Source organism: Rhinoderma darwinii (assembly GCF_050947455.1).
Source record: "Rhinoderma darwinii isolate aRhiDar2 chromosome 2 unlocalized genomic scaffold, aRhiDar2.hap1 SUPER_2_unloc_25, whole genome shotgun sequence".
Classification (NCBI taxonomy): Eukaryota; Metazoa; Chordata; class Amphibia; order Anura; family Rhinodermatidae; genus Rhinoderma; species Rhinoderma darwinii.
The window spans coordinates 59,263-85,318 of record NW_027461691.1 but is presented as its reverse complement, the minus strand read 5'-3'; the positions used below and the strand labels follow the sequence as shown (position 1 = coordinate 85,318).

At 49.6% G+C, this 26,056-nt stretch overlaps 14 non-coding genes across 14 annotated transcripts; all 14 read left to right on the top strand.

The window, feature by feature from the left end:
* Nucleotides 1–548: 548 nt before the first annotated feature.
* Nucleotides 549–739, top strand: LOC142675085 (U2 spliceosomal RNA). The gene has a single exon (XR_012852117.1). It is a non-coding gene; the product is annotated as a U2 spliceosomal RNA (small nuclear RNA).
* Nucleotides 740–1,873: 1,134 nt separating this feature from the next.
* On the top strand, nucleotides 1,874–2,064 carry LOC142675095 (U2 spliceosomal RNA). The gene has a single exon (XR_012852125.1). It is a non-coding gene; the product is annotated as a U2 spliceosomal RNA (small nuclear RNA).
* Nucleotides 2,065–3,196: 1,132 nt separating this feature from the next.
* LOC142675026 (U2 spliceosomal RNA) lies at nucleotides 3,197–3,387 on the top strand. The gene has a single exon (XR_012852069.1). It is a non-coding gene; the product is annotated as a U2 spliceosomal RNA (small nuclear RNA).
* Nucleotides 3,388–4,643: 1,256 nt separating this feature from the next.
* Nucleotides 4,644–4,834, top strand: LOC142675094 (U2 spliceosomal RNA). The gene has a single exon (XR_012852124.1). It is a non-coding gene; the product is annotated as a U2 spliceosomal RNA (small nuclear RNA).
* A 1,127-nt stretch (nucleotides 4,835–5,961) lies between these two features.
* LOC142675025 (U2 spliceosomal RNA) lies at nucleotides 5,962–6,152 on the top strand. The gene has a single exon (XR_012852068.1). It is a non-coding gene; the product is annotated as a U2 spliceosomal RNA (small nuclear RNA).
* Nucleotides 6,153–7,280: 1,128 nt separating this feature from the next.
* On the top strand, nucleotides 7,281–7,471 carry LOC142675023 (U2 spliceosomal RNA). The gene has a single exon (XR_012852067.1). It is a non-coding gene; the product is annotated as a U2 spliceosomal RNA (small nuclear RNA).
* A 1,120-nt stretch (nucleotides 7,472–8,591) lies between these two features.
* LOC142675022 (U2 spliceosomal RNA) lies at nucleotides 8,592–8,782 on the top strand. Its single transcript, XR_012852066.1, has one exon. It is a non-coding gene; the product is annotated as a U2 spliceosomal RNA (small nuclear RNA).
* A 1,137-nt stretch (nucleotides 8,783–9,919) lies between these two features.
* On the top strand, nucleotides 9,920–10,110 carry LOC142675021 (U2 spliceosomal RNA). The gene has a single exon (XR_012852065.1). It is a non-coding gene; the product is annotated as a U2 spliceosomal RNA (small nuclear RNA).
* A 7,973-nt stretch (nucleotides 10,111–18,083) lies between these two features.
* LOC142675020 (U2 spliceosomal RNA) lies at nucleotides 18,084–18,274 on the top strand. Its single transcript, XR_012852064.1, has one exon. It is a non-coding gene; the product is annotated as a U2 spliceosomal RNA (small nuclear RNA).
* A 1,122-nt stretch (nucleotides 18,275–19,396) lies between these two features.
* LOC142675070 (U2 spliceosomal RNA) lies at nucleotides 19,397–19,587 on the top strand. The gene has a single exon (XR_012852104.1). It is a non-coding gene; the product is annotated as a U2 spliceosomal RNA (small nuclear RNA).
* A 1,137-nt stretch (nucleotides 19,588–20,724) lies between these two features.
* LOC142675019 (U2 spliceosomal RNA) lies at nucleotides 20,725–20,915 on the top strand. The gene has a single exon (XR_012852063.1). It is a non-coding gene; the product is annotated as a U2 spliceosomal RNA (small nuclear RNA).
* A 1,273-nt stretch (nucleotides 20,916–22,188) lies between these two features.
* Nucleotides 22,189–22,379, top strand: LOC142675018 (U2 spliceosomal RNA). Its single transcript, XR_012852062.1, has one exon. It is a non-coding gene; the product is annotated as a U2 spliceosomal RNA (small nuclear RNA).
* Nucleotides 22,380–23,513: 1,134 nt separating this feature from the next.
* Nucleotides 23,514–23,704, top strand: LOC142675016 (U2 spliceosomal RNA). Its single transcript, XR_012852061.1, has one exon. It is a non-coding gene; the product is annotated as a U2 spliceosomal RNA (small nuclear RNA).
* Nucleotides 23,705–24,838: 1,134 nt separating this feature from the next.
* LOC142675015 (U2 spliceosomal RNA) lies at nucleotides 24,839–25,029 on the top strand. Its single transcript, XR_012852060.1, has one exon. It is a non-coding gene; the product is annotated as a U2 spliceosomal RNA (small nuclear RNA).
* The last annotated feature ends 1,027 nt before the right edge of the window (nucleotides 25,030–26,056 follow it).

Here is a 26,056-nt window from a genome sequence, read left to right as displayed (position 1 = left end):
GGTTGTAGGAGCAAGGAGAACAAGTTGTCTGTAAAGTTGGTGGATGCCTATTTTCCATTTTGCAGTCCCTTGTCTCCCTCTTGTGGCCTCCTGGAGGCAACTAGCTGTGCAAAAAAAAGACAGCCTGGGGGCCGGCTGTTGCAGTGTTGCCCTCTCAGGCAACACTGAGTGACTGACTGAGCCGCACCGTCTTATATAAAGTTCAGACAGAACTTTGCACGTGTCATAGTGGAGACCTCAGGAGCCAGAGCCAGCTTTCTGACATCATAATGGGGCCTCAGAGATAAAAGCCTGGGCCCAGGCAGTGTTGGTCAGTGCTGCTCAGCAGGCAGCACTGGACTGGATTAAAGCTGATACAAGGTGTGAAAGGAGAAGGGGTGGCAGTGGGCATGCACTTACTGCTGCTGCTGCTGCTGCTGCTGCCAGTGTTTGCACGGCAGGAGGGCATTTGGGCGTTGCCAGGAAGGCGTTTTTATGTCGATTCCTCCTCTTTCAGCACTGCATTGTGGTGCAAGCAAAAGAAGCAAAACGCGCGGCACGTTCGGGTTATCGCTTCTCGGCCTTTTGGCTAAGATCAAGTGTAGTATCTGTTCTTATCAGTTTAATATCTGATACGTCCCCTATCTGGGGACCATATATTAAATGGATTTTTAGAACAGGGAGATGGAAATAGAGCTTTCTCTGTCCACTCCACGCATTGACCTGGTATTGCAGTATTTCCAGGACCGGTGCACCCTTTCCTTATGTGTTTACTAAAATCAGATTCCAAAAGTGCTTTTTGTGTTTGCCATTGTTTTTGTCTTTCGGATGGGATCTCCCCTTTTAATCCCATTATTTCAACACCTGTTGGACAATGCATTTGTACAGTCATGTGTGATAATGAGCTAATTCATTAAATGCAATTAATTAATACATTGCCACCTGTTGTTTTGTGTCGTCTGTGTTTCTGTGTGTCCGGCATTTCACATTGGAACAGCTCATTCACCTTCCTTGTCTTCTCTCCGCCCTCCCTCCTAGGTAGGTTAAAGAGCTGCACCTGAGCCAGCCACTGATTGATGCAGCACCATAGTCAAATAGTGGAGTGGAGTAGGGGAACAGCAAACAGCCATTAAAGCAGCCAGCCCGCCCGCCCGCCCGCCCGTCACAATGGACCTACCTGTGTACACTAGATGGATGTGATGGAATGTACTGTGGTCCCTACATTTCAAGAAGAAGTAAGAATTGCAGTTGCAACAAACCCTTGCTTGCCTACAAAGAGAGCAGCAATTTGGATTTGTTACTATGTTACCTGGAAGAATAACAAACTGTGCAAGGATGGAGGTTGTAGGAGCAAGGAGAACAAGTTGTCTGTAAAGTTGGTGGATGCCTATTTTCCATTTTGCAGTCCCTTGTCTCCCTCTTGTGGCCTCCTGGAGGCAACTAGCTGTGCAAAAAAAAGACAGCCTGGGGGCCGGCTGTTGCAGTGTTGCCCTCTCAGGCAACACTGAGTGACTGACTGAGCCGCACCGTCTTATATAAAGTTCAGACGGAACTTTGCACGTGTCATAGTGGAGACCTCAGGAGCCAGAGCCAGCTTTCTGACATCATAATGGGGCCTCAGAGATAAAAGCCTGGGCCCAGGCAGTGTTGGTCAGTGCTGCTCAGCAGGCAGCACTGGACTGGATTAAAGCTGATACAAGGTGTGAAAGGAGAAGGGGTGGCAGTGGGCATGCACTTACTGCTGCTGCTGCTGCTGCTGCTGCTGCTGCCAGTGTTTGCACGGCAGGAGGGCATTTGGGCGTTGCCAGGAAGGCGTTTTTATGTCGATTCCTCCTCTTTCAGCACTGCATTGTGGTGCAAGCAAAAGAAGCAAAATGCGCGGCACGTTCGGGTTATCGCTTCTCGGCCTTTTGGCTAAGATCAAGTGTAGTATCTGTTCTTATCAGTTTAATATCTGATACGTCCCCTATCTGGGGACCATATATTAAATGGATTTTTAGAACAGGGAGATGGAAATAGAGCTTGCTCTGTCCACTCCACGCATTGACCTCGTATTGCAGTATTTCCAGGACCGGTGCACCCTTTCCTTATGTGTTTACTAAAATCAGATTCCAAAAGTGCTTTTTGTGTTTGCCATTGTTTTTGTCTTTCGGATGGGATCTCCCCTTTTAATCCCATTATTTCAACACCTGTTGGACAATGCATTTGTACAGTCATGTGTGATAATGAGCTAATTTATTAAATGCAATTAATTAATACATTGCCACCTCTTGTTTTGTGTCGTCTGTGTTTCTGTGTTTCCGGCATTTCACATTGGAACAGCTCATTCACCTTCCTTGTCTTCTCTCCGCCCTCCCTCCTAGGTAGGTTAAAGAGCTGCACCTGAGCCAGCCACTGATTGATGCAGCACCATAGTCAAATAGTGGAGTGGAGTAGGGGAACAGCAAACAGCCATTAAAGCAGCCAGCCCGCCCGCCCGCCCGCCCGCCCGTCACAATGGACCTACCTGTGTACACTAGATGGATGTGATGGAATGTACTGTGGTCCCTACATTTCAAGAAGAAGTAAGAATTGCAGTTGCAACAAACCCTTGCTTGCCTACAAAGAGAGCAGCAATTTGGATTTGTTACTATGTTACCTGGAAGAATAACAAACTGTGCAAGGATGGAGGTTGTAGGAGCAAGGAGAACAAGTTGTCTGTAAAGTTGGTGGATGCCTATTTTCCATTTTGCAGTCCCTTGTCTCCCTCTTGTGGCCTCCTGGAGGCAACTAGCTGTGCAAAAAAAAGACAGCCTGGGGGCCGGCTGTTGCAGTGTTGCCCTCTCAGGCAACACTGAGTGACTGACTGAGCCGCACCGTCTTATATAAAGTTCAGACGGAACTTTGCACGTGTCATAGTGGAGACCTCAGGAGCCAGAGCCAGCTTTCTGACATCATAATGGGGCCTCAGAGATAAAAGCCTGGGCCCAGGCAGTGTTGGTCAGTGCTGCTCAGCAGGCAGCACTGGACTGAATTAAAGCTGATACAAGGTGTGAAGGGAGAAGGGGTGGCAGTGGGCATGCACTTACTGCTGCTGCTGCTGCTGCTGCTGCCAGTGTTTGCACGTCAGGAGGGCATTTGGGCGTTGCCAGGAAGGCGTTTTTATGTCGATTCCTCCTCTTTCAGCACTGCATTGTGGTGCAAGCAAAAGAAGCAAAACGCGCGGCACGTTCGGGTTATCGCTTCTCGGCCTTTTGGCTAAGATCAAGTGTAGTATCTGTTCTTATCAGTTTAATATCTGATACGTCCCCTATCTGGGGACCATATATTAAATGGATTTTTAGAACAGGGAGATGGAAATAGAGCTTGCTCTGTCCACTCCACGCATTGACCTGGTATTGCAGTATTTCCAGGACCGGTGCACCCTTTCCTTATGTGTTTACTAAAATCAGATTCCAAAAGTGCTTTTTGTGTTTGCCATTGTTTTTGTCTTTCGGATGGGATCTCCCCTTTTAATCCCATTATTTCAACACCTGTTGGACAATGCATTTGTACAGTCATGTGTGATAATGAGCTAATTTATTAAATGCAATTAATTAATACATTGCCACCTCTTGTTTTGTGTCGTCTGTGTTTCTGTGTTTCCGGCATTTCACATTGGAACAGCTCATTCACCTTCCTTGTCTTCTCTCCGCCCTCCCTCCTAGGTAGGTTAAAGAGCTGCACCTGAGCCAGCCACTGATTGATGCAGCACCATAGTCAAATAGTGGAGTGGAGTAGGGGAACAGCAAACAGCCATTAAAGCAGCCAGCCCGCCCGCCCGTCACAATGGACCTACCTGTGTACACTAGATGGATGTGATGGAATGTACTGTGGTCCCTACATTTCAAGAAGAAGTAAGAATTGCAGTTGCAACAAACCCTTGCTTGCCTACAAAGAGAGCAGCAATTTGGATTTGTTACTATGTTACCTGGAAGAATAACAAACTGTGCAAGGATGGAGGTTGTAGGAGCAAGGAGAACAAGTTGTCTGTAAAGTTGGTGGATGCCTATTTTCCATTTTGCAGTCCCTTGTCTCCCTCTTGTGGCCTCCTGGAGGCAACTAGCTGTGCAAAAAAAAGACAGCCTGGGGGCCGGCTGTTGCAGTGTTGCCCTCTCAGGCAACACTGAGTGACTGACTGAGCCGCACCGTCTTATATAAAGTTCAGACGGAACTTTGCACGTGTCATAGTGGAGACCTCAGGAGCCAGAGCCAGCTTTCTGACATCATAATGGGGCCTCAGAGATAAAAGCCTGGGCCCAGGCAGTGTTGGTCAGTGCTGCTCAGCAGGCAGCACTGGACTGGATTAAAGCTGATACAAGGTGTGAAAGGAGAAGGGGTGGCAGTGGGCATGCACTTACTGCTGCTGCTGCTGCTGCCAGTGTTTGCACGGCAGGAGGGCATTTGGGCGTTGCCAGGAAGGCGTTTTTATGTCGATTCCTCCTCTTTCAGCACTGCATTGTGGTGCAAGCAAAAGAAGCAAATCCTGTCTTGCTTCCTCTCCGGCCTTTATTCACCTCCCGCGTAGCTGTGAGTGTGTGTGAGCCTGCAGGGCCCCATGGAATTGCCTAGGAGTAGGCTGAATCGCTGCAAGGGGTGAACAGCAGTATTGGGCAGGCTCGGTCAACGCGCGGCACGTTCGGGTTATCGCTTCTCTGCCTTTTGGCTAAGATCAAGTGTAGTATCTGTTCTCATCAGTTTAATATCTGATACGTCCCCTATCTGGGGACCATATATTAAATGGATTTTTAGAACAGGGAGATGGAAATAGAGCTTGCTCTGTCCACTCCACGCATTGACCTGGTATTGCAGTATTTCCAGGACCGGTGCACCCTTTCCTTATGTGTTTACTAAAATCAGATTCCAAAAGTGCTTTTTGTGTTTGCCATTGTTTTTGTCTTTCGGATGGGATCTCCCCTTTTAATCCCATTATTTCAACACCTGTTGGACAATGCATTTGTACAGTCATGTGTGATAATGAGCTAATTTATTAAATGCAATTAATTAATACATTGCCACCTCTTGTTTTGTGTCGTCTGTGTTTCTGTGTTTCCGGCATTTCACATTGGAACAGCTCATTCACCTTCCTTGTCTTCTCTCCGCCCTCCCTCCTAGGTAGGTTAAAGAGCTGCACCTGAGCCAGCCACTGATTGATGCAGCACCATAGTCAAATAGTGGAGTGGAGTAGGGGAACAGCAAACAGCCATTAAAGCAGCCAGCCCGCCCGCCCGCCCGTCACAATGGACCTACCTGTGTACACTAGATGGATGTGATGGAATGTACTGTGGTCCCTACATTTCAAGAAGAAGTAAGAATTGCAGTTGCAACAAACCCTTGCTTGCCTACAAAGAGAGCAGCAATTTGGATTTGTTACTATGTTACCTGGAAGAATAACAAACTGTGCAAGGATGGAGGTTGTAGGAGCAAGGAGAACAAGTTGTCTGTAAAGTTGGTGGATGCCTATTTTCCATTTTGCAGTCCCTTGTCTCCCTCTTGTGGCCTCCTGGAGGCAACTAGCTGTGCAAAAAAAAGACAGCCTGGGGGCCGGCTGTTGCAGTGTTGCCCTCTCAGGCAACACTGAGTGACTGACTGAGCCGCACCGTCTTATATAAAGTTCAGACGGAACTTTGCACGTGTCATAGTGGAGACCTCAGGAGCCAGAGCCAGCTTTCTGACATCATAATGGGGCCTCAGAGATAAAAGCCTGGGCCCAGGCAGTGTTGGTCAGTGCTGCTCAGCAGGCAGCACTGGACTGGATTAAAGCTGATACAAGGTGTGAAAGGAGAAGGGGTGGCAGTGGGCATGCACTTACTGCTGCTGCTGCTGCTGCTGCTGCTGCCAGTGTTTGCACGGCAGGAGGGCATTTGGGCGTTGCCAGGAAGGCGTTTTTATGTCGATTCCTCCTCTTTCAGCACTGCATTGTGGTGCAAGCAAAAGAAGCAAAACGCGCGGCACGTTCGGGTTATCGCTTCTCGGCCTTTTGGCTAAGATCAAGTGTAGTATCTGTTCTTATCAGTTTAATATCTGATACGTCCCCTATCTGGGGACCATATATTAAATGGATTTTTAGAACAGGGAGATGGAAATAGAGCTTGCTCTGTCCACTCCACGCATTGACCTGGTATTGCAGTATTTCCAGGACCGGTGCACCCTTTCCTTATGTGTTTACTAAAATCAGATTCCAAAAGTGCTTTTTGTGTTTGCCATTGTTTTTGTCTTTCGGATGGGATCTCCCCTTTTAATCCCATTATTTCAACACCTGTTGGACAATGCATTTGTACAGTCATGTGTGATAATGAGCTAATTTATTAAATGCAATTAATTAATACATTGCCACCTCTTGTTTTGTGTCGTCTGTGTTTCTGTGTTTCCGGCATTTCACATTGGAACAGCTCATTCACCTTCCTTGTCTTCTCTCCGCCCTCCCTCCTAGGTAGGTTAAAGAGCTGCACCTGAGCCAGCCACTGATTGATGCAGCACCATAGTCAAATAGTGGAGTGGAGTAGGGGAACAGCAAACAGCCATTAAAGCAGCCAGCCCGCACGCCCGCCCGCCCGTCACAATGGACCTACCTGTGTACACTAGATGGATGTGATGGAATGTACTGTGGTCCCTACATTTCAAGAAGAAGTAAGAATTGCAGTTGCAACAAACCCTTGCTTGCCTACAAAGAGAGCAGCAATTTGGATTTGTTACTATGTTACCTGGAAGAATAACAAACTGTGCAAGGATGGAGGTTGTAGGAGCAAGGAGAACAAGTTGTCTGTAAAGTTGGTGGATGCCTATTTTCCATTTTGCAGTCCCTTGTCTCCCTCTTGTGGCCTCCTGGAGGCAACTAGCTGTGCAAAAAAAAGACAGCCTGGGGGCCGGCTGTTGCAGTGTTGCCCTCTCAGGCAACACTGAGTGACTGACTGAGCCGCACCGTCTTATATAAAGTTCAGACGGAACTTTGCACGTGTCATAGTGGAGACCTCAGGAGCCAGAGCCAGCTTTCTGACATCATAATGGGGCCTCAGAGATAAAAGCCTGGGCCCAGGCAGTGTTGGTCAGTGCTGCTCAGCAGGCAGCACTGGACTGAATTAAAGCTGATACAAGGTGTGAAAGGAGAAGGGGTGGCAGTGGGCATGCACTTACTGCTGCTGCTGCTGCTGCTGCTGCCAGTGTTTGCACGTCAGGAGGGCATTTGGGCGTTGCCAGGAAGGCGTTTTTATGTCGATTCCTCCTCTTTCAGCACTGCATTGTGGTGCAAGCAAAAGAAGCAAAACGCGCGGCACGTTCGGGTTATCGCTTCTCGGCCTTTTGGCTAAGATCAAGTGTAGTATCTGTTCTTATCAGTTTAATATCTGATACGTCCCCTATCTGGGGACCATATATTAAATGGATTTTTAGAACAGGGAGATGGAAATAGAGCTTGCTCTGTCCACTCCACGCATTGACCTGGTATTGCAGTATTTCCAGGACCGGTGCACCCTTTCCTTATGTGTTTACTAAAATCAGATTCCAAAAGTGCTTTTTGTGTTTGCCATTGTTTTTGTCTTTCGGATGGGATCTCCCCTTTTAATCCCATTATTTCAACACCTGTTGGACAATGCATTTGTACAGTCATGTGTGATAATGAGCTAATTTATTAAATGCAATTAATTAATACATTGCCACCTCTTGTTTTGTGTCGTCTGTGTTTCTGTGTTTCCGGCATTTCACATTGGAACAGCTCATTCACCTTCCTTGTCTTCTCTCCGCCCTCCCTCCTAGGTAGGTTAAAGAGCTGCACCTGAGCCAGCCACTGATTGATGCAGCACCATAGTCAAATAGTGGAGTGGAGTAGGGGAACAGCAAACAGCCATTAAAGCAGCCAGCCCGCCCGCCCGTCACAATGGACCTACCTGTGTACACTAGATGGATGTGATGGAATGTACTGTGGTCCCTACATTTCAAGAAGAAGTAAGAATTGCAGTTGCAACAAACCCTTGCTTGCCTACAAAGAGAGCAGCAATTTGGATTTGTTACTATGTTACCTGGAAGAATAACAAACTGTGCAAGGATGGAGGTTGTAGGAGCAAGGAGAACAAGTTGTCTGTAAAGTTGGTGGATGCCTATTTTCCATTTTGCAGTCCCTTGTCTCCCTCTTGTGGCCTCCTGGAGGCAACTAGCTGTGCAAAAAAAAGACAGCCTGGGGGCCGGCTGTTGCAGTGTTGCCCTCTCAGGCAACACTGAGTGACTGACTGAGCCGCACCGTCTTATATAAAGTTCAGACGGAACTTTGCACGTGTCATAGTGGAGACCTCAGGAGCCAGAGCCAGCTTTCTGACATCATAATAGGGCCTCAGAGATAAAAGCCTGGGCCCAGGCAGTGTTGGTCAGTGCTGCTCAGCAGGCAGCACTGGACTGGATTAAAGCTGATACAAGGTGTGAAAGGAGAAGGGGTGGCAGTGGGCATGCACTTACTGCTGCTGCTGCTGCTGCTGCTGCCAGTGTTTGCACGGCAGGAGGGCATTTGGGCGTTGCCAGGAAGGCGTTTTTATGTCGATTCCTCCTCTTTCAGCACTGCATTGTGGTGCAAGCAAAAGAAGCAAAACGCGCGGCACGTTCGGGTTATCGCTTCTCGGCCTTTTGGCTAAGATCAAGTGTAGTATCTGTTCTTATCAGTTTAATATCTGATACGTCCCCTATCTGGGGACCATATATTAAATGGATTTTTAGAACAGGGAGATGGAAATAGAGCTTGCTCTGTCCACTCCACGCATTGACCTGGTATTGCAGTATTTCCAGGACCGGTGCACCCTTTCCTTATGTGTTTACTAAAATCAGATTCCAAAAGTGCTTTTTGTGTTTGCCATTGTTTTTGTCTTTCGGATGGGATCTCCCCTTTTAATCCCATTATTTCAACACCTGTTGGACAATGCATTTGTACAGTCATGTGTGATAATGAGCTAATTTATTAAATGCAATTAATTAATACATTGCCACCTCTTGTTTTGTGTCGTCTGTGTTTCTGTGTTTCCGGCATTTCACATTGGAACAGCTCATTCACCTTCCTTGTCTTCTCTCCGCCCTCCCTCCTAGGTAGGTTAAAGAGCTGCACCTGAGCCAGCCACTGATTGATGCAGCACCATAGTCAAATAGTGGAGTGGAGTAGGGGAACAGCAAACAGCCATTAAAGCAGCCAGCCCGCCCGCCCGCCCGCCCGTCACAATGGACCTACCTGTGTACACTAGATGGATGTGATGGAATGTACTGTGGTCCCTACATTTCAAGAAGAAGTAAGAATTGCAGTTGCAACAAACCCTTGCTTGCCTACAAAGAGAGCAGCAATTTGGATTTGTTACTATGTTACCTGGAAGAATAACAAACTGTGCAAGGATGGAGGTTGTAGGAGCAAGGAGAACAAGTTGTCTGTAAAGTTGGTGGATGCATATTTTCCATTTTGCAGTCCCTTGTCTCCCTCTTGTGGCCTCCTGGAGGCAACTAGCTGTGCAAAAAAAAGACAGCCTGGGGGCCGGCTGTTGCAGTGTTGCCCTCTCAGGCAACACTGAGTGACTGACTGAGCCGCACCGTCTTATATAAAGTTCAGACGGAACTTTGCACGTGTCATAGTGGAGACCTCAGGAGCCAGAGCCAGCTTTCTGACATCATAATGGGGCCTCAGAGATAAAAGCCTGGGCCCAGGCAGTGTTGGTCAGTGCTGCTCAGCAGGCAGCACTGGACTGGATTAAAGCTGATACAAGGTGTGAAAGGAGAAGGGGTGGCAGTGGGCATGCACTTACTGCTGCTGCTGCTGCTGCTGCTGCTGATGCTGCCAGTGTTTTCACGGCAGGAGGGCATTTGGGCGTTGCCAGGAAGGCGTTTTTATGTCGATTCCTCCTCTTTCAGCACTGCATTGTGGTGCAAGCAAAAGAAGCAAAACGTGCGGCACGTTCGGGTTATCGCTTCTCGGCCTTTTGGCTAAGATCAAGTGTAGTATCTGTTCTTATCAGTTTAATATCTGATACGTCCCCTATCTGGGGACCATATATTAAATGGATTTTTAGAACAGGGAGATGGAAATAGAGCTTGCTCTGTCCACTCCACGCATTGACCTGGTATTGCAGTATTTCCAGGACCGGTGCACCCTTTCCTTATGTGTTTACTAAAATCAGATTCCAAAAGTGCTTTTTGTGTTTGCCATTGTTTTTGTCTTTCGGATGGGATCTCCCCTTTTAATCCCATTATTTCAACACCTGTTGGACAATGCATTTGTACAGTCATGTGTGATAATGAGCTAATTTATTAAATGCAATTAATTAATACATTGCCACCTCTTGTTTTGTGTCGTCTGTGTTTCTGTGTTTCCGGCATTTCACATTGGAACAGCTCATTCACCTTCCTTGTCTTCTGTCCGCCCTCCCTCCTAGGTAGGTTAAAGAGCTGCACCTGAGCCAGCCACTGATTGATGCAGCACCATAGTCAAATAGTGGAGTGGAGTAGGGGAACAGCAAACAGCCATTAAAGCAGCCAGCCCGCCCGCCCGCCCGCCCGTCACAATGGACCTACCTGTGTACACTAGATGGATGTGATGGAATGTACTGTGGTCCCTACATTTCAAGAAGAAGTAAGAATTGCAGTTGCAACAAACCCTTGCTTGCCTACAAAGAGAGCAGCAATTTGGATTTGTTACTATGTTACCTGGAAGAATAACAAACTGTGCAAGGATGGAGGTTGTAGGAGCAAGGAGAACAAGTTGTCTGTAAAGTTGGTGGATGCCTATTTTCCATTTTGCAGTCCCTTGTCTCCCTCTTGTGGCCTCCTGTAGGCAACTAGCTGTGCAAAAAAAAGACAGCCTGGGGGCCGGCTGTTGCAGTGTTGCCCTCTCAGGCAACACTGAGTGACAGAAGAGGCTGGACGCAGCTGCAGGCTTAAGGGAAGCCGACATGACCGTCCTGGTAGGGAAAGGGTTAATGTTACGAGGTCAGGGAAAGTTGAAGGAGCTGAAGGAGGGACGGGGAGGAGTTAAGGGGGGCGGGGGGGCCGTTACTGCGCTTCCCGCTGTTTCTCGGCATTGAGCCGGAAGCAGCGGGAGGAGTAACACACAGTAAGCAAAGCTCCCCGTTGCCCGGTTTTTTAGTAATGGCAGAGGCCTTGATTTTAGAGCGGCTGCGCGCCGCTGCTGTGCACCACGGTCCCGGATGGCTGGAGGAGACCGTGGCTGCATTAACGCGGATCCCGGACGCCGTTTCGCCACGTCGGGCACGGCGTTCGGGGTCTGTTGTAAGGGACAGGCTCCCCTCCCCCGGCCCCCCTACGAGCATGGCTATGGCGGCGGGGGGGGAGTCGGCAACAACCGCTCCTGCGCTGGGCAGGCAGAGAGCGGTGGCAGGGGTGACGGCGATGCAGGCTGTGTCGACCCGTCCCTCTCGGCGGTCCCGACCTCCAGAGCGCCTTAGTCCGGAGGTAGTCCCGCGGACACGGCGTCGCAGAGGGAGCCCGATCCCGGACGCTGCAGGCCAGGCAGCTGGGAGGACCGCCCCTTCCCAGGCCCTGCGTCCTGGCAGGAATCCCAGGCCGCGACGGGGTCCGGCGGTAAGCAGGGAGTCGCAGGCTGGGCTCCCTGTCACCCCTCCCCCATCAGATGGAAGATGTCGAGAGCAAGGTACGGCCGCCCCGCATGGTGATGTTCCGGCCAGGGGGCAGGCTTCGTCAGGATCGTCTAGACGGACGACTAGATCTGCAGCGACGTCGAGGCAACAGGTCCGGTCGGAAGTCTGGGTCCCGGCGGTCGGGCGGCAGGTTGCCGGCCCATCGGTCAGCGCGTCCTCATCCCCTTTCCGAAGATGTCGTTGGGAGGGACAGTCGTCGGCGAGAGAAGAACTGGAGGAAGGTGAACTGGACGTCTATCGTCGAGGTCAGGATGGTCCGGCTGACGGGAACACAGCGCCTGTGCAGCCCGGTGAGTGTATAACTCCATTATTGTCTTATCCAGCGATTTTTATGTCGGGTGTCGGCGGGGGGGCTGCTAGCATAGCATCGGGGGCCGGTAGTGGCGCGGGCGGACGCGACGGAGCGGGTTTGGCAGATTTAGTGGGTTGCTTACGGGAGCTGGTGGGGCGCCTTGATAGGGCCGCGGCGCCGGTAGTAACGGAAGTGTCCCCTGCGGTAGTTTGGGAAGGCCCCAGGGACGTGGGATCGTTGCAGGCGCGTCCTGTGGTGGCGGTTAGAGAGGCGGTCGCGGTGTCGGTGCAGACTGAGGCACAGAAGGACGGCGATCGAGTGCGCATGGACGATCGTGCTCGGGGGGAGGTGTATGTTTGTTTTGAGGGTCCGTTGGGGGCGCATTTAAAGCAGGAGGTGCGTGATCGGATCTGGAAAGATGAATACGTTGAAATTTTTTCTCTCTTGCCGCTGGCTAAATTCAATTTGGATAAGAGCAAGCGGGATGAGAGTAAAAAGGACGAGGAGGAACGGCGGCGGTATAGGCTTATCCCGCAGACGTTCGTTAATTGGTCGCAGGCGTTCGCCATATTGGCTAGTGTGATAGGGGAAAAGGCGCCGGAAAATTGTTCGGCGTTATTTTGTTATTTTGATGCTATTGGGGAGGCTCATAGGGCGTATGGGGGTCAGGCGTGGCTGCGATATGATGAGCAATTCCGTCAGCGGAAGGCGGTTCGGCCGGCGATTCGGTGGGACCAGAAGGATATTGCTCTCTGGTTACGGGTTACGGCTCCGGTTAGGCAGCCCTTTCCCGGGAGCGGTGGCCAGGGAGGCCAGTCTAGTCAGAGTGGACCAAGCGGCGGGGGAAAGGCGGGGTTTTGCTGGCAATTCAATGAAGGCCAGTGCAAGTTTGGGGCCACGTGCAAGTTCAAGCACGTGTGCTCCGAGTGTAATGGTGCATCACACGGGGCGGCAAAATGTCTGCGGAAAAAGAGGTCCGGGAACCAGCACGGGGCTGGTCAAGGGGGTGTCGCCGGTGAGGGTGGAAAGGATGGCCCCTTATCTAAATGAGTATCCGGATAGGGCGGCAGCTAAGTTGCTTTATGAAGGGTTTGGTGTTGGTTTTGTTATTCCTCCGCCTCCTTATGAGGTTCCGGTTACGCGGAGAAATTTAAAATCGGCTTACTTGCATGCGGAAGTCGTGTCGGAAAAGTTGTTAAAAGAAGTTTCGTTGGGGCGCATGTCGGGGCCATTTGTGGAGTCGCCGGTGAAAGATTTAGTTGTGTCCCCTTTGGGTATTGTCCCTAAACGCGAGCCCGGAAAGTTTCGTTTGATTCAACATTTATCGTATCCCAAAGGTTCGTCGGTAAATGACGGGATTGATCACGAGTTGTGTTCCGTAGTTTATACCTCATTCGATAAGGCGGTGGGGTTAGTGCGGGCTGCGGGTCCGGGGGCGCTGCTAGCAAAAACCGACATCGAGGCGGCGTTCAGGTTGTTGCCGGTGCATCCAGAAAGCCAACGGCTGTTGGGTTGTTTTTGGAATGGGGCCTTTTACGTGGATCGGTGCCTTCCGATGGGGTGTTCTCTTTCTTGTGCATACTTCGAGGCGTTTAGTAGCTTCGTGGAGTGGGTAACGAGGGGAGTATCCGGGGTCGATTCGTTGATCCATTACTTAGATGATTTTTTGTGCGTTGGCCCGGGGGGTTCGCCGGTTTGCGGTAACTTGCTTCATGCCCTGCAGAAGGTGGCGAGGGATTTTGGGATCCCTTTGGCGCCGGAAAAAACGGAGGGCCCGGTAGCGACGATTTGTTTCTTGGGAATCGAAATTGACTCGGTGGCAATGGAGTGTCGGCTCCCGGCGGATAAGTTGGGTGCTTTGAGGCTGGAGGTGCGACGGGCTTGTAGAAGGAAGAAAATGTCGCTGAGGGAGCTTCAGTCGCTGCTGGGGAAGTTGAATTTCGCCTGCCGGATTATGCCGATGGGGAGGGTGTTTGGTAGAAGGTTGGCGGCGGCAACGGCGGGAGTGCGGGCGCCGCATCATTTTGTGAGGCTCAAGGAGGAGCACCGAGCTGATCTTCAGGTTTGGGATGACTTCTTGGGCCAGTACAATGGTCGCTCGCTATGGATGGCCCCAGCGCAGGATACGAGTGATCTGAATATTTTCACGGATGCGGCTGGGGCGGGTGGCTTTGGAGCTTACGGGGGAGGTCCGTGGTGCGCAGGTCAATGGCCGGCTAGCTGGGTGTCCAGTGGATTGACGCGGAATCTGGCCCTGCTCGAGCTGTTTCCCATCGTGGTGGCGGCTACCATTTGGGGGGACAGGCTCAGGGATAAGAAGGTCCGTTTTTACTGCGACAACATGGGGGTGGTGCTTGCCATTAATAACATCACGGCGTCCTCTCCTCCGGTAGTTCAATTGTTGCGACATTTAGTGTTGGTGTGTTTGTCGTTGAACGCGTGGGTGGTGGCGGTGCATGTCCCGGGTGTACGGAATTGTGTTGCTGATGCTCTTTCTCGCTCGCAGTGGGACCGGTTTCGGCAATTGGCCCCGGGAGCGGAACGTCTCGGTTTGGCGTGTCCGGATCATCTATGGGATCTGGTATCGGTCCCGTAGAGCAGCTGTTACAAAGGTCTTTGGCGCGCACGACGTGGAGGGCTTATGCTGCTTGTTGGAGGCAGTGGGAGGAGTGGGTAAGAGGGTTGGGTGATGTCAATACGGATAGAGACAGGTTGGTGGCACTTTTGTATTGGTTAGGGGATGCCTGGGAGGGGGGTTTTCAGTAGCGAAGGTGAACCGGTTTATATCCGCGGTGGCGTTTGGGCTTAAGTTGCGGGGCTTGCGGGATGTATCGAAGGAATTTCTGGTATCGCAGGCTTTGAAGGGGTTGCGCAGAGGTAGGGTGGAGGCGGATAGTAGAAGGCCGGTGTCGTTTGCTTTGCTGGGCTTGTTGGGCGGTTCATTGGCATCGGTATGTCGTTCTTCAGATGAAATGGATTTGTTTCGGTTGGCTTTCTCGTTGGCGTTCTTCGGAGCATTTAGAATAGGTGAGTTGGTGTCGCCAAGTACTAAACAGGCAGGGGGGCTGAGATCTGGGGAGGTGAGCCTTTTTGCAGATCGGTTGGAGGTATGGTTGCGTAGATCAAAAACTGACCAATTAGGGAAGGGAAAACTGATAGTTTTGTTCGCTCTCCCGGGGTCGGTCATGTGCCCAGTAGAGTGCATGCGGGGTTTTACAAAAAACAGGGGGTCTCCAGATTTGCCTTTGTTACGTCATGTGGACGGGTCGTTCTTGTCCAGGTTTCAGTTTGGAGCTGTTTTTAAAAAATGTTTGACGGCGGTTGGGGTTGCGGCAGGCTCATATTCATCTCATTCCTTCCGGATTGGCGCAGCAACGGAAGCAGGGCGCTGGGGGTTGGATGATGAGGGGGTGAGGCGTATTGGTCGTTGGGAGTCTAAAAGGTTTAAGTCTTATGTCCGCCCCCATATGTTGTAATTTTGTTGTTTATGCTTGCAAATGTTATATGGTGGTGCCTAACTGTGTTTTCCGTTTCAGATTCGCCTCCTTGTCTGGTGTGGTTGATGGGTCATTCGTACGTGCACTGGGGGGCTTTGAGGGCGGACGTCCGCCCGGATGGTCGCCAGTTGCGCATTCCGCGACAGGATGCGGTTGTGCATTGGCTGGGGTTTAGAGGTATGTCGTGGAACAGGGTGTTGGCGGAATTCCAGACATATGTGCGGCTTGATAGGGTTCCGGAGGTTTTAGTGTTGCACGTGGGTGGGAATGACTTAGGAGTCCGCCCTTTTCGTGAGTTGGTGCGGGATATCAAACATGATTTGTTGTGTTTGTGGGTATCTTATCCCAAGTTGGTGGTAGTGTGGTCGGACATAGTCCCAAGGAAGCATTGGCGGTTAGCTAGATCGGTGGAGAGAGTCAATAAGGCTCGGATAAAAGTTAACCGGGCGGTGTCCCGTTTTGTGGCGAAGAACGGGGGCATTTGCGTGAGGCATAGGGATTTGGAGTCAGGATTGGGGAATTTCTGGAGGAGTGACGGGGTTCATCTGACCGAGGTTGGCATTGATATTTGGAGCTTGGCTATAGCAGAAGGCATAGAAAGGGCGGTGGTGGTGTGGAGGAACTCACAGGCTTAAGGTGGTCAAGGCCTGTTTCGCGGTGGCGGGGGGAGTCCTTGAGGCCAGTCAGTACAAAATGGTGGGGGGGTCGCATCGGGGGTATGCGTCCCCCAAAAAAGGTACATGGTTGAAGACTTCATCGGGTGTTATCCCTTTGAAGTGGTCTTCTGGTAGAAGGTATGTCACTTGAAGGCTTCATCGGGTGTTATCCCTTTGAAGTGGACTTCTAGTGGTCGGTATATCACTTGAGGGCTTCATCGGGTGTTATCCCCTCGAAGTGGACTTCTAGTGGTTGGAGCCATCTGCAGAGGTGAACGGTGCTTCCGAGCTGGTTTACGGCTGGAGGTAATTAGTGGTTTGCAGATGGCTAATTCGGTGTGTTCTTGAAAGGAACATCTGAAGGGGCTTCAAGGACTTCCTCTGCTCGGGTTAATGTTAACGTTTAATTGTTATTTATGATTCTGACCCATGTTGGGTCATGTGAATTATTAGGAGGAATTCTCTGGTGGATTCCTAACTAGTTATCCGAATGTTTCGGATTTAAATTGTTTTTATAAAACTGTGAAATTAATAAACGGCTGCTGTGGCCATTTCACATCCAACCTCGGTGTCATGTGTCGTTACTAAATGGGGATGGGGGATAGTATGGTTTAAGGTTAACACACGACTCTACCTAGGCAGGTCAAGAAGAGGCTGGACGCAGCTGCAGGCTTAAGGGAAGCCGACATGACCGTCCTGGTAGGGAAAGGGTTAATGTTACGAGGTCAGGGAAAGTTGAAGGAGCTGAAGGAGGGACGGGGAGGAGTTAAGGGGGGCGGGGGGGCCGTTACTGCGCTTCCCGCTGTTTCTCGGCATTGAGCCGGAAGCAGCGGGAGGAGTAACACACAGTAAGCAAAGCTCCCACCCTCCCACCCTTGTTTTGTTACTCCTTAGGTCTTATGTACGTCTGGCTATGAGCGTTGTGTTTTATTTTGTGTGCTTATTTAACATGTTTTTCTTTTTTCCGGAGTAGGTTCTGTTGTCATGGCAGCTGGCGGGGGGAGTCCTTGAGGCCAGTCAGTACAAAATGGTGGGGGGGTCGCATCGGGGGTATGCGTCCCCCAAAAAAGGTACATGGTTGAAGACTTCATCGGGTGTTATCCCTTTGAAGTGGTCTTCTGGTAGAAGGTATGTCACTTGAAGGCTTCATCGGGTGTTATCCCTTTGAAGTGGACTTCTAGTGGTCGGTATATCACTTGAGGGCTTCATCGGGTGTTATCCCCTTGAAGTGGACTTCTAGTGGTTGGAGCCATCTGCAGAGGTGAACGGTGCTTCCGAGCTGGTTTACGGCTGGAGGTAATTAGTGGTTTGCAGATGGCTAATTCGGTGTGTTCTTGAAAGGAACATCTGAAGGGGCTTCAAGGACTTCCTCTGCTCGGGTTAATGTTAACGTTTAATTGTTATTTATGATTCTGACCCATGTTGGGTCATGTGAATTATTAGGAGGAATTCTCTGGTGGATTCCTAACTAGTTATCCGAATGTTTCGGATTTAAATTGTTTTTATAAAACTGTGAAATTAATAAACGGCTGCTGTGGCCATTTCACATCCAACCTCGGTGTCATGTGTCGTTACTAAATGGGGATGGGGGATAGTATGGTTTAAGGTTAACACACGACTCTACCTAGGCAGGTCATGACTGAGCCGCACCGTCTTATATAAAGTTCAGACGGAACTTTGCACGTGTCATAGTGGAGACCTCAGGAGCCAGAGCCAGCTTTCTGACATCATAATGGGGCCTCAGAGATAAAAGCCTGGGCCCAGGCAGTGTTGGTCAGTGCTGCTCAGCAGGCAGCACTGGACTGGATTAAAGCTGATACAAGGTGTGAAAGGAGAAGGGGTGGCAGTGGGCATGCACTTACTGCTGCTGCTGCTGCTGCAGCCAGTGTTTGCACGGCAGGAGGGCATTTGGGCGTTGCCAGGAAGGCGTTTTTATGTCGATTCCTCCTCTTTCAGCACTGCATTGTGGTGCAAGCAAAAGAAGCAAAACGCGCGGCACGTTCGGGTTATCGCTTCTCGGCCTTTTGGCTAAGATCAAGTGTAGTATCTGTTCTTATCAGTTTAATATCTGATACGTCCCCTATCTGGGGACCATATATTAAATGGATTTTTAGAACAGGGAGATGGAAATAGAGCTTGCTCTGTCCACTCCACGCATTGACCTGGTATTGCAGTATTTCCAGGACCGGTGCACCCTTTTCCTTATGTGTTTACTAAAATCAGATTCCAAAAGTGCTTTTTGTGTTTGCCATTGTTTTTGTCTTTCGGATGGGATCTCCCCTTTTAATCCCATTATTTCAACACCTGTTGGACAATGCATTTGTACAGTCATGTGTGATAATGAGCTAATTTATTAAATGCAATTAATTAATACATTGCCACCTCTTGTTTTGTGTCGTCTGTGTTTCTGTGTTTCCGGCATTTCACATTGGAACAGCTCATTCACCTTCCTTGTCTTCTCTCCGCCCTCCCTCCTAGGTAGGTTAAAGAGCTGCACCTGAGCCAGCCACTGATTGATGCAGCACCATAGTCAAATAGTGGAGTGGAGTAGGGGAACAGCAAACAGCCATTAAAGCAGCCCGCCCGCCCGCCCGCCCGTCACAATGGACCTACCTGTGTACACTAGATGGATGTGATGGAATGTACTGTGGTCCCTACATTTCAGGAAGAAGTAAGAATTGCAGTTGCAACAAACCCTTGCTTGCCTACAAAGAGAGCAGCAATTTGGATTTGTTACTATGTTACCTGGAAGAATAACAAACTGTGCAATGATGGAGGTTGTAGGAGCAAGGAGAACAAGTTGTCTGTAAAGTTGGTGGATGCCTATTTTCCATTTTGCAGTCCCTTGTCTCCCTCTTGTGGCCTCCTGGAGGCAACTAGCTGTGCAAAAAAAAGACAGCCTGGGGGCCGGCTGTTGCAGTGTTGCCCTCTCAGGCAACACTGAGTGACTGACTGAGCCGCACCGTCTTATATAAAGTTCAGACGGAACTTTGCACGTGTCATAGTGGAGACCTCAGGAGCCAGAGCCAGCTTTCTGACATCATAATGGGGCCTCAGAGATAAAAGCCTGGGCCCAGGCAGTGTTGGTCAGTGCTGCTCAGCAGGCAGCACTGGACTGGATTAAAGCTGATACAAGGTGTGAAAGGAGAAGGGGTGGCAGTGGGCATGCACTTACTGCTGCTGCTGCTGCTGCTGCCAGTGTTTGCACGGCAGGAGGGCATTTGGGCGTTGCCAGGAAGGCGTTTTTATGTCGATTCCTCCTCTTTCAGCACTGCATTGTGGTGCAAGCAAAAGAAGCAAAACGCGCGGCACGTTCGGGTTATCGCTTCTCGGCCTTTTGGCTAAGATCAAGTGTAGTATCTGTTCTTATCAGTTTAATATCTGATACGTCCCCTATCTGGGGACCATATATTAAATGGATTTTTAGAACAGGGAGATGGAAATAGAGCTTGCTCTGTCCACTCCATGCATTGACCTGGTATTGCAGTATTTCCAGGACCGGTGCACCCTTTCCTTATGTGTTTACTAAAATCAGATTCCAAAAGTGCTTTTTGTGTTTGCCATTGTTTTTGTCTTTCGGATGGGATCTCCCCTTTTAATCCCATTATTTCAACACCTGTTGGACAATGCATTTGTACAGTCATGTGTGATAATGAGCTAATTTATTAAATGCAATTAATTAATTAATACATTGCCACCTCTTGTTTTGTGTCGTCTGTGTTTCTGTGTTTCCGGCATTTCACATTGGAACAGCTCATTCACCTTCCTTGTCTTCTCTCCGCCCTCCCTCCTAGGTAGGTTAAAGAGCTGCACCTGAGCCAGCCACTGATTGATGCAGCACCATAGTCAAATAGTGGAGTGGAGTAAGGGAACAGCAAACAGCCATTAAAGCAGCCAGCCCGCCCGCCCGCCCGTCACAATGGACCTACCTGTGTACACTAGATGGATGTGATGGAATGTACTGTGGTCCCTACATTTCAAGAAGAAGTAAGAATTGCAGTTGCAACAAACCCTTGCTTGCCTACAAAGAGAGCAGCAATTTGGATTTGTTACTATGTTACCTGGAAGAATAACAAACTGTGCAAGGATGGAGGTTGTAGGAGCAAGGAGAACAAGTTGTCTGTAAAGTTGGTGGATGCCTATTTTCCATTTTGCAGTCCCTTGTCTCCCTCTTGTGGCCTCCTGGAGGCAACTAGCTGTGCAAAAAAAAGACAGCCTGGGGGCCGGCTGTTGCAGTGTTGCCCTCTCAGGCAACACTGAGTGACTGACTGAGCCGCACCGTCTTATATAAAGTTCAGACGGAACTTTGCACGTGTCATAGTGGAGACCTCAGGAGCCAGAGCCAGCTTTCTGACATCATAATGGGGCCTCAGAGATAAAAGCCTGGGCCCAGGCAGTGTTGGTCAGTGCTGCTCAGCAGGCAGCACTGGACTGGATTAAAGCTGATACAAGGTGTGAAAGGAGAAGGGGTGGCAGTGGGCATGCACTTACTGCTGCTGCTGCTGCTGCTGCTGCTGCTGCTGCCAGTGTTTGCACGGCAGGAGGGCATTTGGGCGTTGCCAGGAAGGCGTTTTTATGTCGATTCCTCCTCTTTCAGCACTGCATTGTGGTGCAAGCAAAAGAAGCAAAACGCGCGGCACGTTCGGGTTATCGCTTCTCGGCCTTTTGGCTAAGATCAAGTGTAGTATCTGTTCTTATCAGTTTAATATCTGATACGTCCCCTATCTGGGGACCATATATTAAATGGATTTTTAGAACAGGGAGATGGAAATAGAGCTTGCTCTGTCCACTCCACGCATTGACCTGGTATTGCAGTATTTCCAGGACCGGTGCACCCTTTCCTTATGTGTTTACTAAAATCAGATTCCAAAAGTGCTTTTTGTGTTTGCCATTGTTTTTGTCTTTCGGATGGGATCTCCCCTTTTAATCCCATTATTTCAACACCTGTTGGACAATGCATTTGTACAGTCATGTGTGATAATGAGCTAATTTATTAAATGCAATTAATTAATTAATACATTGCCACCTCTTGTTTTGTGTCGTCTGTGTTTCTGTGTTTCCGGCATTTCACATTGGAACAGCTCATTCACCTTCCTTGTCTTCTCTCCGCCCTCCCTCCTAGGTAGGTTAAAGAGCTGCACCTGAGCCAGCCACTGATTGATGCAGCACCATAGTCAAATAGTGGAGTGGAGTAAGGGAACAGCAAACAGCCATTAAAGCAGCCAGCCCGCCCGCCCGCCCGTCACAATGGACCTACCTGTGTACACTAGATGGATGTGATGGAATGTACTGTGGTCCCTACATTTCAAGAAGAAGTAAGAATTGCAGTTGCAACAAACCCTTGCTTGCCTACAAAGAGAGCAGCAATTTGGATTTGTTACTATGTTACCTGGAAGAATAACAAACTGTGCAAGGATGGAGGTTGTAGGAGCAAGGAGAACAAGTTGTCTGTAAAGTTGGTGGATGCCTATTTTCCATTTTGCAGTCCCTTGTCTCCCTCTTGTGGCCTCCTGGAGGCAACTAGCTGTGCAAAAAAAAGACAGCCTGGGGGCCGGCTGTTGCAGTGTTGCCCTCTCAGGCAACACTGAGTGACTGACTGAGCCGCACCGTCTTATATAAAGTTCAGACGGAACTTTGCACGTGTCATAGTGGAGACCTCAGGAGCCAGAGCCAGCTTTCTGACATCATAATGGGGCCTCAGAGATAAAAGCCTGGGCCCAGGCAGTGTTGGTCAGTGCTGCTCAGCAGGCAGCACTGGACTGGATTAAAGCTGATACAAGGTGTGAAAGGAGAAGGGGTGGCAGTGGGCATGCACTTACTGCTGCTGCTGCTGCTGCTGCTGCTGCCAGTGTTTGCACGGCAGGAGGGCATTTGGGCGTTGCCAGGAAGGCGTTTTTATGTCGATTCCTCCTCTTTCAGCACTGCAATGTGGTGCAAGCAAAAGAAGCAAATCCTGTCTTGCTTCCTCTCCGGCCTTTATTCACCTCCCGCGTAGCTGTGAGTGTGTGTGAGCCTGCAGGGCCCCATGGAATTGCCTAGGAGTAGGCTGAATCGCTGCAAGGGGTGAACAGCAGTATTGGGCAGGCTCGGTCAACGCGCGGCCCGTTCGGGTTATCGCTTCTCGGCCTTTTGGCTAAGATCAAGTGTAGTATCTGTTCTTATCAGTTTAATATCTGATACGTCCCCTATCTGGGGACCATATATTAAATGGATTTTTAGAACAGGGAGATGGAAATAGAGCTTGCTCTGTCCACTCCACGCATTGACCTGGTATTGCAGTATTTCCAGGACCGGTGCACCCTTTCCTTATGTGTTTACTAAAATCAGATTCCAAAAGTGCTTTTTGTGTTTGCCATTGTTTTTGTCTTTCGGATGGGATCTCCCCTTTTAATCCCATTATTTCAACACCTGTTGGACAATGCATTTGTACAGTCATGTGTGATAATGAGCTAATTTATTAAATGCAATTAATTAATACATTGCCACCTCTTGTTTTGTGTTGTCTGTGTTTCTGTGTTTCCGGCATTTCACATTGGAACAGCTCATTCACCTTCCTTGTCTTCTCTCCGCCCTCCCTCCTAGGTAGGTTAAAGAGCTGCACCTGAGCCAGCCACTGATTGATGCAGCACCATAGTCAAATAGTGGAGTGGAGTAGGGGAACAGCAAACAGCCATTAAAGCAGCCAGCCCGCCCGCCCGCCCGCCCGTCACAATGGACCTACCTGTGTACACTAGATGGATGTGATGGAATGTACTGTGGTCCCTACATTTCAAGAAGAAGTAAGAATTGCAGTTGCAACAAACCCTTGCTTGCCTACAAAGAGAGCAGCAATTTGGATTTGTTACTATGTTACCTGGAAGAATAACAAACTGTGCAAGGATGGAGGTTGTAGGAGCAAGGAGAACAAGTTGTCTGTAAAGTTGGTGGATGCCTATTTTCCATTTTGCAGTCCCTTGTCTCCCTCTTGTGGCCTCCTGGAGGCAACTAGCTGTGCAAAAAAAAGACAGCCTGGGGGCCGGCTGTTGCAGTGTTGCCCTCTCAGGCAACACTGAGTGACTGACTGAGCCGCACCGTCTTATATAAAGTTCAGACGGAACTTTGCACGTGTCATAGTGGAGACCTCAGGAGCCAGAGCCAGCTTTCTGACATCATAATGGGGCCTCAGAGATAAAAGCCTGGGCCCAGGCAGTGTTGGTCAGTGCTGCTCAGCAGGCAGCACTGGACTGGATTAAAGCTGATACAAGGTGTGAAAGGAGAAGGGGTGGCAGTGGGCATGCACTTACTGCTGCTGCTGCTGCTGCTGCTGCTGCTGCCAGTGTTTGCACGGCAGGAGGGCATTTGGGCGTTGCCAGGAAGGCGTTTTTATGTCGATTCCTCCTCTTTCAGCACTGCATTGTGGTGCAAGCAAAAGAAGCAAAACGCGCGGCACGTTCGGGTTATCGCTTCTCGGCCTTTTGGCTAAGATCAAGTGTAGTATCTGTTCTTATCAGTTTAATATCTGATACGTCCCCTATCTGGGGACCATATATTAAATGGATTTTTAGAACAGGGAGATGGAAATAGAGCTTGCTCTGTCCACTCCACGCATTGACCTGGTATTGCAGTATTTCCAGGACCGGTGCACCCTTTCCTTATGTGTTTACTAAAATCAGATTCCAAAAGTGCTTTTTGTGTTTGCCATTGTTTTTGTCTTTCGGATGGGATCTCCCCTTTTAATCCCATTATTTCAACACCTGTTGGACAATGCATTTGTACAGTCATGTGTGATAATGAGCTAATTTATTAAATGCAATTAATTAATACATTGCCACCTCTTGTTTTGTGTCGTCTGTGTTTCTGTGTTTCCGGCATTTCACATTGGAACAGCTCATTCACCTTCCTTGTCTTCTCTCCGCCCTCCCTCCTAGGTAGGTTAAAGAGCTGCACCTGAGCCAGCCACTGATTGATGCAGCACCATAGTCAAATAGTGGAGTGGAGTAGGGGAACAGCAAACAGCCATTAAAGCAGCCAGCCCGCCCGCCCGCCCGCCCGTCACAATGGACCTACCTGTGTACACTAGATGGATGTGATGGAATGTACTGTGGTCCCTACATTTCAAGAAGAAGTAAGAATTGCAGTTGCAACAAACCCTTGCTTGCCTACAAAGAGAGCAGCAATTTGGATTTGTTACTATGTTACCTGGAAGAATAACAAACTGTGCAAGGATGGAGGTTGTAGGAGCAAGGAGAACAAGTTGTCTGTAAAGTTGGTGGATGCCTATTTTCCATTTTGCAGTCCCTTGTCTCCCTCTTGTGGCCTCCTGGAGGCAACTAGCTGTGCAAAAAAAAGACAGCCTGGGGGCCGGCTGTTGCAGTGTTGCCCTCTCAGGCAACACTGAGTGACTGACTGAGCCGCACCGTCTTATATAAAGTTCAGACGGAACTTTGCACGTGTCATAGTGGAGACCTCAGGAGCCAGAGCCAGCTTTCTGACATCATAATGGGGCCTCAGAGATAAAAGCCTGGGCCCAGGCAGTGTTGGTCAGTGCTGCTCAGCAGGCAGCACTGGACTGGATTAAAGCTGATACAAGGTGTGAAAGGAGAAGGGGTGGCAGTGGGCATGCACTTACTGCTGCTGCTGCTGCTGCTGCTGCTGCTGCCAGTGTTTGCACGGCAGGAGGGCATTTGGGCGTTGCCAGGAAGGCGTTTTTATGTCGATTCCTCCTTTTTCAGCACTGCATTGTGGTGCAAGCAAAAGAAGCAAAACGCGCGGCACGTTCGGGTTATCGCTTCTCGGCCTTTTGGCTAAGATCAAGTGTAGTATCTGTTCTTATCAGTTTAATATCTGATACGTCCCCTATCTGGGGACCATATATTAAATGGATTTTTAGAACAGGGAGATGGAAATAGAGCTTGCTCTGTCCACTCCACGCATTGACCTGGTATTGCAGTATTTCCAGGACCGGTGCACCCTTTCCTTATGTGTTTACTAAAATCAGATTCCAAAAGTGCTTTTTGTGTTTGCCATTGTTTTTGTCTTTCGGATGGGATCTCCCCTTTTAATCCCATTATTTCAACACCTGTTGGACAATGCATTTGTACAGTCATGTGTGATAATGAGCTACTTTATTAAATGCAATTAATTAATACATTGCCACCTCTTGTTTTGTGTCGTCTGTGTTTCTGTGTTTCCGGCATTTCACATTGGAACAGCTCATTCACCTTCCTTGTCTTCTCTCCGCCCTCCCTCCTAGGTAGGTTAAAGAGCTGCACCTGAGCCAGCCACTGATTGATGCAGCACCATAGTCAAATAGTGGAGTGGAGTAGGGGAACAGCAAACAGCCATTAAAGCAGCCAGCCCGCCCGCCCGCCCGCCCGCCCGTCACAATGGACCTACCTGTGTACACTAGATGGATGTGATGGAATGTACTGTGGTCCCTACATTTCAAGAAGAAGTAAGAATTGCAGTTGCAACAAACCCTTGCTTGCCTACAAAGAGAGCAGCAATTTAGATTTGTTACTATGTTACCTGGAAGAATAACAAACTGTGCAAGGATGGAGGTTGTAGGAGCAAGGAGAACAAGTTGTCTGTAAAGTTGGTGGATGCCTATTTTCCATTTTGCAGTCCCTTGTCTCCCTCTTGTGGCCTCCTGGAGGCAACTAGCTGTGCAAAAAAAAGACAGCCTGGGGGCCGGCTGTTGCAGTGTTGCCCTCTCAGGCAACACTGAGTGACTGACTGAGCCGCACCGTCTTATATAAAGTTCAGACGGAACTTTGCACGTGTCATAGTGGAGACCTCAGGAGCCAGAGCCAGCTTTCTGACATCATAATGGGGCCTCAGAGATAAAAGCCTGGGCCCAGGCAGTGTTGGTCAGTGCTGCTCAGCAGGCAGCACTGGACTGGATTAAAGCTGATACAAGGTGTGAAAGGAGAAGGGGTGGCAGTGGGCATGCACTTACTGCTGCTGCTGCTGCTGCTGCCAGTGTTTGCACGGCAGGAGGGC